This window comes from Tupaia chinensis, unplaced genomic scaffold (genome assembly GCF_000334495.1).
Source record: "Tupaia chinensis unplaced genomic scaffold, TupChi_1.0 Scaffold000674_2, whole genome shotgun sequence".
NCBI lineage: Eukaryota > Metazoa > Chordata > Mammalia > Scandentia > Tupaiidae > Tupaia > Tupaia belangeri.
In genome coordinates this window covers 1,955,451-1,964,638 of record NW_006160198.1, presented here as the reverse complement: position 1 = coordinate 1,964,638, position 9,188 = coordinate 1,955,451, and positions in this window count along the sequence as shown.

The following is a 9,188-nucleotide window of genomic DNA, read 5'->3' as shown; positions in this document are numbered from 1 at the left end:
TAGAGCGTCTCTCTCTTTGTGTGTGTGTGTGTGTGTGTGTGTGTGTGTGTGTGTGTGTGTATCTCCCTGGTGAAACTGAAGAACAATAATAATAAAAATAAATAAAATAAAATAAATAATTTTTTAAAAAATAATAATAAAAATAAAAAAACAGAGACCATGGGTGCACTGAAGAAGGTCAGGGGCCTTGTCTGGGGTGAGCGGAGATGATAGTGCTGGGGGGCCTCCCAAACAGATATCTGTTGTGTGGCAAAGGAGAACTGGAAGTTAGGCTAGCATAATTTTTTTGAACTTGTGTATATGCACAAGAGAGAGAGGCACCCTCAACAGGATCTTATCATGCCTCGATCCCCTTCCCTCAGCCCTTCGGTTCCTCAAGATCCTGGGTGCCTGTGCACACAGCTAGCTTGTTTCAAGACAACCCAGGGATCTGAACCATAGTCAGACGTGTTTCTTCCAGCACTGCAGTCCAGGGCACTGTGGATTGTGCCACCAGGCTGAGGTCATGGTTGGCTTATTCAAGCAAAGGATCGGGACAGAGGTACTGCCTAGGTTTTATTTGCAGAAAACCTAGGAGAAAAAACTAAAGTTGACGAGAGAATAAATAATGGTGGCCTGGTTCTGAGTGTAGTGGCAAAGGGTGCGATCAGATGAGCCATAAGGGAATTAGCCTTTTGGGAGGAGATATGAGAGAAGGACACAAAAAGTGGTGAAGAAATGGCAATATTTAAGTAGCAAAGTAAAAGGCTGAAGGAACCAGTGTTCTGCCTGGTTCCTTTTCATAAAATGGAAGGTCTACCATCTGCTGAAAGCAGAGTCATGGCAGAGAAAGGTAAAGAAGTGATGATCACCAGATAATAGTCTCCTATTCTTTTTAAATACAAATATTTATTTAAATCAAAGTTGTTTTGAGGCTCAGTCTCTTCCTGATGCGTGTGACCTGAGAAGCAGGAGGTACAGAGCTCTGGAGACAATCTGCCTGCATGTGTCTTGTCTGATCCCCATATTAAGGATGTTGATGCAAGTGGCTTTATGATAGAAATAAGCTCTCGTGACTGTCCTCTCATCTATAAAGTGGACAAATAAAAAGAACTAACGTATAGGTTTGTTGTCCGGAGTTAGAGAATTTATGCATGTGAAGCACAAGAACAGTGCCTGGCAGATCGCAGATACTCAAAATAATGTCAACTCTTATTACCAGACCAGTGCAACCCATTAGAACTTCCTGAGGTGGGGCCAGCTGGTGGTGTGGTGGTTAGAGAGCTGGACTCCCACATAGCTGACTGCTATTCAAACCCTGGACCTAGCAGCTTGCTTTCTCACTTTCCCTCTCTCTCTTTCCCCCTCTGTCTCTCTCTGGTGAGCATGCATACACTATAGTAAACCTAAAATAATGATAATAAATAAATAAACTTTTTTAAAAAAAGAACTTCCTGAGATGCAGAAATTCCACTGTGTTGTCTAATGCACCAGTCACTAGCCACATGTGGCTACTCAGAGTGGCCCTGCGTGACTGTCCTCTCATCTATAAAGTGGACAAATAAAAAGAACTAACGTATAGGTTTGTTGTCCGGAGTTAGAGAATTTATGCATGTGAAGCACAAGAACAGTGCCTGGCAGATCGCAGATACTCAAAATAATGTCAACTCTTATTACCAGACCAGTGCAACCCATTAGAACTTCCTGAGGTGGGGCCAGCTGGTGGTGTGGTGGTTAGAGAGCTGGACTCCCACATAGCTGACTGCTATTCAAACCCTGGACCTAGCAGCTTGCTTTCTCACTTTCCCTCTCTCTCTTTCCCCCTCTGTCTCTCTCTGGTGAGCATGCATACACTATAGTAAACCTAAAATAATGATAATAAATAAATAAACTTTTTTAAAAAAAGAACTTCCTGAGATGCAGAAATTCCACTGTGTTGTCTAATGCACCAGTCACTAGCCACATGTGGCTACTCAGAGTGGCCCTGGGGCTAGTGTAACCGAAATTTTCATTTTTATTCCTTGAAAATTTTAAAAACCTCATGTAGCTTCACAGAAGATATGGCAACCATTTTAAACAGAGGTTTTTGATACAAAGAAAAGACACTGCATACCATCCCCCCAGGGCCCTATTCATGGGTACTGTATAACAGACCCAACCAATGAGCATGGTGGTCACTTTAGGACACACCTGTAGTTTGTTAGTTTAGGTGCTGATAATAAAGATAATGGGGTGAGAGGGAATGTATTCACAATCCCTGAGCCTCCAGAGGAAGTTTCAGTATCCGGCAGGATATTTGTTAGATAAACAAGAGGCAAGTGGCATCTCCCCATGAAAACGGAACAGAGGTTTGGCCAGCTTTCTGCTGAAGTGGGTCAGTTGAGAGCCATTAAGAAGGATGGCTGGAGTTCGAAGCGAAACTGAGAGCTGCTACACAGATGGATTCCTGAGCCCGTTTATGTCTGATGACAATTGAGTAATTTCACATTAGCCACCAAAACAGCCAATATCACTGTCTGTGCAACATGAATTCAGATAGTCTACGGTATTGATAAAACACAAAGGCAAAAGGAGAAAGGTTATCCATGAGTAATGCATTTCCTTTTGTGGAAACAGGAGGGGAAGAAAAGAATGGATCTTTAATGGGCTTAATGCAATCAAGGTCCACAGTGCAAGAGGGGCGAGCCCCAGCTCCTGCCAGCAGGGCCACCAGCAAAGGAGGTTGCTGGGAAGTGAAAGGGAAGAGTCGCACTTTATTAGTTTACAGTTGCCTCTTTTTCTCTCCAGGATTTCAATGCCTTCTCTTGAATCCAAGATTAGTTGTGTCATGTCTGTTTCTAGAACAAAATAGTCTAGTGATGGCAATATCATAATTCTGAGAGTTTATGAAAAAGTATTACCACATTTGAAAACCTTAATTAAGATGGCAGTCTGAGGAAAGGAAGGATAAAGCAACCCAAATAAAGGACAGCAAGTAATTAAGTAAAAAAAAAAATTTCTTGAACATTGCCAAGAAAAGAGACACACAAAAACTGCAAGTTGAAGCTTGCTTTAAGCAACAAGGCACTTTGCTATAAAGTAGCATACCTTGATCTTTCCAAAATCAAATGTTTTATTTTCACTACTAGACTTCACTGTTTAGGAAAATTATGTGTGCTAAATATGCATATAAATGAAAAAGTCCTTTGAGATGTAAATAACCATAACCAATCACAATTCCACTGCAAGAAGTTCTGTTCTTATTCTATTGAATAGTTGCAGGTTTTAAGTGTAACAGGCCTAGTTTTGAACCAGCTCTGCTCCTTAATGGTTACGTGATTTTCTGTGAGCTACATGACCTCATTGAGCCTCTATTTTACCAGTAAACTGGCAACACTAATACATACTCATAGAATATCATAGAATTTAAAGGCACGAGATAGTCTATAGAAAATGCCTCAGAGTGCCTGGGTCCCAATAGGGCTTAGTAAATGCTAGCTGCTTCTGCAGGAATGGGAAGGATGTGCATTTTTCTGAGAAGAATTGAACTCCATGGAAGCTCATTGCACCAAGGATTGACTGAACTCTAGTTTAAACACAGAATCCAAGAACACATGGTTCTAGGATTCCTTCTCCTAAGAAACTATACTTATCCTGTGGATTTTTTAAATCTTCAGGACATATCAGAGAAGACTTGGATAACCAGGAATAAAAGAGTACCTGCTGCCTCAGACTCCACATAAAACCCTAACTTCAAAGAATTCTTGAAGCTCTGACCCTAGTTCCAGCTCACTCCAGCTAGCATTGAACTGTGGCCCACCCCGACTCCATCTACCATCCTCCCCCCAGCTTGCTGCAGTCCTCGCATTCTCAGCTGGTCAGCTAATCCCATTGTTCCCATTCAGAACAAGGAGCATTGCCTAGTCTGTCAGTTTTAGGTTTTGATTTTTAAATATTGTCTTCCCTGACATTTAATACTATATGTTAGTACTATAGCAGAAGAAATAGAAATGTGCTTTATGGAAGCGAACTACTAGTTTTGCCTGAGAGAGGCAATGGGGATATAAAATAGTCAAGGCTGGAGACGGGTGGTACAAGGGTGTGGCATAGATTGGACACAGCCAAGCATTGGCAAATGGGCCCGGAGTTAGTTAAGCCAAGTATGACATGGATTTGAATGTCCTAACACCAGAGAAGACAGAGGCCAGAGATTATACCCTGGTCCACCAAGTAAGGAGAGCTCCAGACACAGACAATTCCATTCTTGTTCCAGGTTTTTGTTAGAGAAGTCAACCTGGAATCTTGTAACTTGATACTTTTGACCTTAGAGACTCAATGTTCCTGCATGAGCTCAGATTCCTCTTGGAACTCTAGCTCTTAGAGGAATTAAGTCTTTGTATTTCCAGTCTAGTCTATAAAGTTGGAAAGCATCCTCACTCCTGTGAGTTTGATCCCACTCAATAGAAAGAACAATCTCTAGCCTAACTCAAACCTCTGAAGAAAAACTATCATGGAAAGTCATGAGAATTCAAGATTTTTCCCAGGCTCTCTTCTTCCTAAGACAGAAACTTGCTATTAGGCCATAATTGTAAGACATTTAGAAAATAGATAGTGGAAGGATATTTAAAAACTGGCTTGTAGATGCAAAGCAATTTTCAGGATAACTATGTGGAATGTTTGGAGAAGATAAAGAAAGCAGAGCCTTCTTGAACATACAAAAATCATCTCTAACTCAGTCATCAACCTGTGTCTGTGGCCATGATGCTAAACAAAACAGCATGATCTGATTTTAGGATCTGGCCTTAACAGACAAAGCATGATATCAGTAGTACAGATCCAGGGGACAATATTCTATCAGTTCAGACCCTTACAGGTAAAATCTCATGCTCTCATAAAATTCCATTAAGGGTAGCTCTACTCTTGGGGCTTGAAATTCACTTAGAGATGAAAAAGATATGTTTTAAATCATCTAGGAGCTATACTCCCTTTCTACCCTGTCCTTCAGTAGTTTTCATAAGCATCCAAGATATTCACCACCTTCCCCATAAAATAAGTGAACAAGACACTAACCAGTCCACCACCATTATTCACCCTCCAGCTAAAAAATTAATGAGAATATAAGTCGGATGGTTATCCAACAATAAGTTATATAATCACTCAGAACACATCCATTTCTTCTTTCCTTAAAACCTTTGGAAAATGCATATGATTTCACTAATGGTCTATCAACCTCAACAAGACCTGAGAACTTCTAAAACTTTTGAGTTCCTTGAAAGAAAGCACATATGCTTGTAAAATACAAATACAACAAAATGCCCTGAACCAGAACTTCTTTCCATTTCAAGAGAACTGGGACAAAGGGAACTTTGAAATGTAGGAGCAAGATAAGAAAAACAAATAGTGGCCCCTATGTTCTATGTCCCTCTTGGATGTGAATGCATGCAGTGGGGCTCACTGGTCCTAACTGCAGGTGAAGGCTTTATCAAATCACACAAAACACCTACCTATTGATTCGAACTGCAAACGCAGGCACTCTGGCTACAGGTGGTCCTCTATCACAGAAGCACCAGCTCTTCCCCTTTGCTAATAGAATAACATCATGAACAGATGTGGTCCTAGCAATTTCTAAGAAATGATTAAGATTGAAGCCTCTGGACTATTCCAAGGATGTCTTTCTATCACCTCACTCTCTCTGTACCTTAATAAATGCTCCTTTCCATCACTTCTAATGCATATCTGTTTTCCCTTGTTTTGCTCCAGGAATTAAAATGGGACTTGTGGGGATAAGTCCCAGCTACTATTACATGGACTTGGAGCTGGAAGTAGATGTTAGTCTTTCACCCAACAGAGTCCATTTCTTTTCATCTACCTTTCAATTCCTGTTTATTTTATTTACTATCTTCGATGCACTTCACACACTGTATGTAGCAGAGCCTCCTAAAAAATGACCTCCTTTAATTAATTGTTTTAATAACTCATTTGTTGACTAATTATCATGATAAGCCAACGTATTAAAATGTTTCCACATGTGGTTTTGTAGAACATGCACATATAATATTGCAAGACCCACTTTCTGAATACTATTCAGCTCTGGACCATAAGAACTGAAAACAACTCCAAGAGCAATCAATAATTCCTTGTTCACAGCTCACCTAAGATAGCTTTTTGTTTTAGAAATGAAATAGAGATCCAGTCATTTATCTCTGAAGTGAATTATGTGCCTTTTACCAAAGCTTGGCCCAATAACTCCCTTCTCCAATCATTTTTTGGATATTTTTTTGGTTTCAGGATTTTTGGGGGGAGAGGTTGACCATTTTCTTTCCTTCTTGAAATTTATAGGCACGGTAATTCACTCACAAGGCACTGAGGATTTTAATCTGGCATCTGCATTCGTGGTAAATTGCTTCCTTTTCTCATGAGCTAGGGCAGCTTGCACTGCTGCAGTGGATACAACAGCCATTTCCATGCCTGCCCACAAAACAAGATGAAGCTCACATTTCAAAATGTAGCCCCCATGTTTCTTTCTCAGATAACAAATAAAATCATGGTAGTGTATTTATTTGGAAGGTAGAGGAAAGAGATTCTAAACAAGCCACCGTAGAACAGAACAGCCTCTCAGCTGGACTATTTGTGAGGATTTAGTCGGGGGGGAGGGGGGGCAGTGGCAGAGAATGCAGAAGAGAAGTAGTTACCTGTTTATTATCTCTATCAAATTATAATAATTCACTAACAGAATCCAAGAACCCCTGGCTTCCAACCGACCACAAAGGCTGGATAATAAAAGATGACCAGGACTGCTAACTGAAAGTCAGAAGAATATATAACAGCATGTTGTATTAATTCTTTTTTCCAGTCTCTTAATTTTCATAAGAATCTGGTGGAGCAACTTCTTCGGCACCATTTAATGGTTTCATTTAGGGAGCTCGGTCGTTGCTACATTTCTTTATCAACCAGACGTTGATTGTAAAAGCCAGCCCTGGGAGTCTGGCCTCCCCTCGTCCAGCACCCACTTGCCATGTGGCAGTGCACAGGTTAAAGAAAAGCCTTACACCCCTCTCCCATTTAAAGTAAACCTTCAGAGCTGAACAAAGACAAGCCTCCTTAGTTAAAAGACAGGCAATCTTTGAGTTAAAGATGCTAACAGCTGTGCCAATTCAAAAGAATTGTCTTGTGTTATCTGCGTGATGTAAGGGCCCGGGTAACATCTGCACAGAGGAGCCTATTGCTATATGCTCTGCATTTCTAGCAAGATGGCCAGCACTTCAGACCGGAAGATGCCAGTCAACAGGCAAAAGCACCTTATCTCCTGTGTTATCTTGAGTTTCTTTCAAGTGGCTGATATTTTCAAATGTGTAATAAATATTCCTCGACCCTTTCTGCTTGTCACTTTGATTCTGGCTCCCAAATCCCCGATTAGGTGAAAGTAAGACTGCTGTGGCTGTGGTGTCTTTATTCTGGCTTGCCTTTTCTCAGTATTATGGACTTTACGTTGTCAGATAGAAAAATGCCGTTTCCTCTGAGAGAGACAATGGACTGTAACAAGCGATCACTGGCCCCTCCTTTCCATGTATGACGTTTATTGCTGACCTGGTGGCACATCCCCAAACTGCCAGCACTGTTTCTCATTCTGAAAACCATTCAGAATCTTCACATTTCCAAGAGAAATGCCCCCTCTTGTGGTGCATGTTGAATACTGCAGTCCTAGCTTTCCGCAGGAAAGCTGTAGGATATCCCATCAGCTTCCCACACAGAGGCAGGCACCTGTCGCTATAAGGGGAACTCCAGTGTGCCCAGTGTTGGGCGCGTTGAGATTCTTGCTGTGAGAACTGAATTCTCTCTAACTGCAGCAGGCTTTCAGATACAGGTTGAACCATATGAAATTGCTAGTAGTCAATTTCTAGCCTATGAAATGACAATTTCATATGGTTCAATGTAATATGTAAAGATAAACCAGACAGGGAAATTTCTTAGGTGAGCCCTATGAAAGCTGGCCAAGAATGAAAATCATTTCTCTTGTAGCAACTACAGTAAGGAGTTTAAACATAATAAATAAGTATTTTTCAAACTTTAAATGCTAGATAACTTGCCAACCTCTGATAACCTTCTCAGATTTCTTGATCAATTGGCATTTAATTATAAAGCACAGGCTTACAAAGTTGGACTTCCCTAGACCAGTCATTTCTTTGTTGGGAGCATTAAGCAAATAAATGACAATACTACTACTTTTCCAGCACAAGCAACTGGTACTCTGAACAGGATATTTATCTGAAGTAAAGCAAATGGGGAAACCCTAAAAAACCTGCTATAATTCTTTTCATATATGTGATTATTTTGTAAATGCCTTCTCATTTGTTTTTAACAGGATAAATTTAATACTGTGTGATAAATTATGTCAAGCAATCTTTTCCACAATGACCCTTCATCATACAAGCAAAATATAATAAATTTTTTTCTTTTTTTTGAACACAATCATTCAATGTGCTTTATTTGCATTTCACATTTGTGTCTGAACTGCCTACAATGATTTCTTTTTTTTCCTTTTTTTTCTTTTTTTGTTTTGCTTTTTGTCCCCCATCCTTGATTCCCTATCTCTTACCCTCTGCCATCTCCCACTCTCCTCCCACACTGTCTCCAGTATCTATGTTTGTTTTCTATACTGTTTTCCCCCCACATTTTATTGAATCACCAAAGACCCTAATCAATCCATATACCCTCATAGCAAACACAGGTGACACACACATTTAAAATTTTTTGTTAATTATGTGTTATTTAAAACTATTGATACCAAATGAAAATAAACACCTGTATCTTCATGTCAGAGAGTCTATAATAAAGAGCTTCACTAAATCAGTAAATAATAAAGATCAGCAACTTAGTATTACAAGGAATGTGATAGGATGATTAATACTTTTATTAAAAGTGGGTTTAATAACATTAAAAAAAAAACCTTGAGGACCAGCAATTGGCATAATGGCTGCATCGCTGGACTCCCATGTAATCGACCATGTTTTGAGTCCCGGATCCGGTGGCTTAAACTCACGCTGGGGACGTGTGCGTGCATGCCCAAGGTCCTGAGAGGAGAATGGAGGAGAAGGGATTATGGCATGGCCATCCCCCTTTGGGGGTGATTTCTCACTTTCTGTCTCTCTCTCTTGCTATCTTTCTGGTGAGCACACATGCCCTAAAGCAAAAAAAAAAAAAAAAAAAAAAAAAAAAAAAAAAAAAAAAAA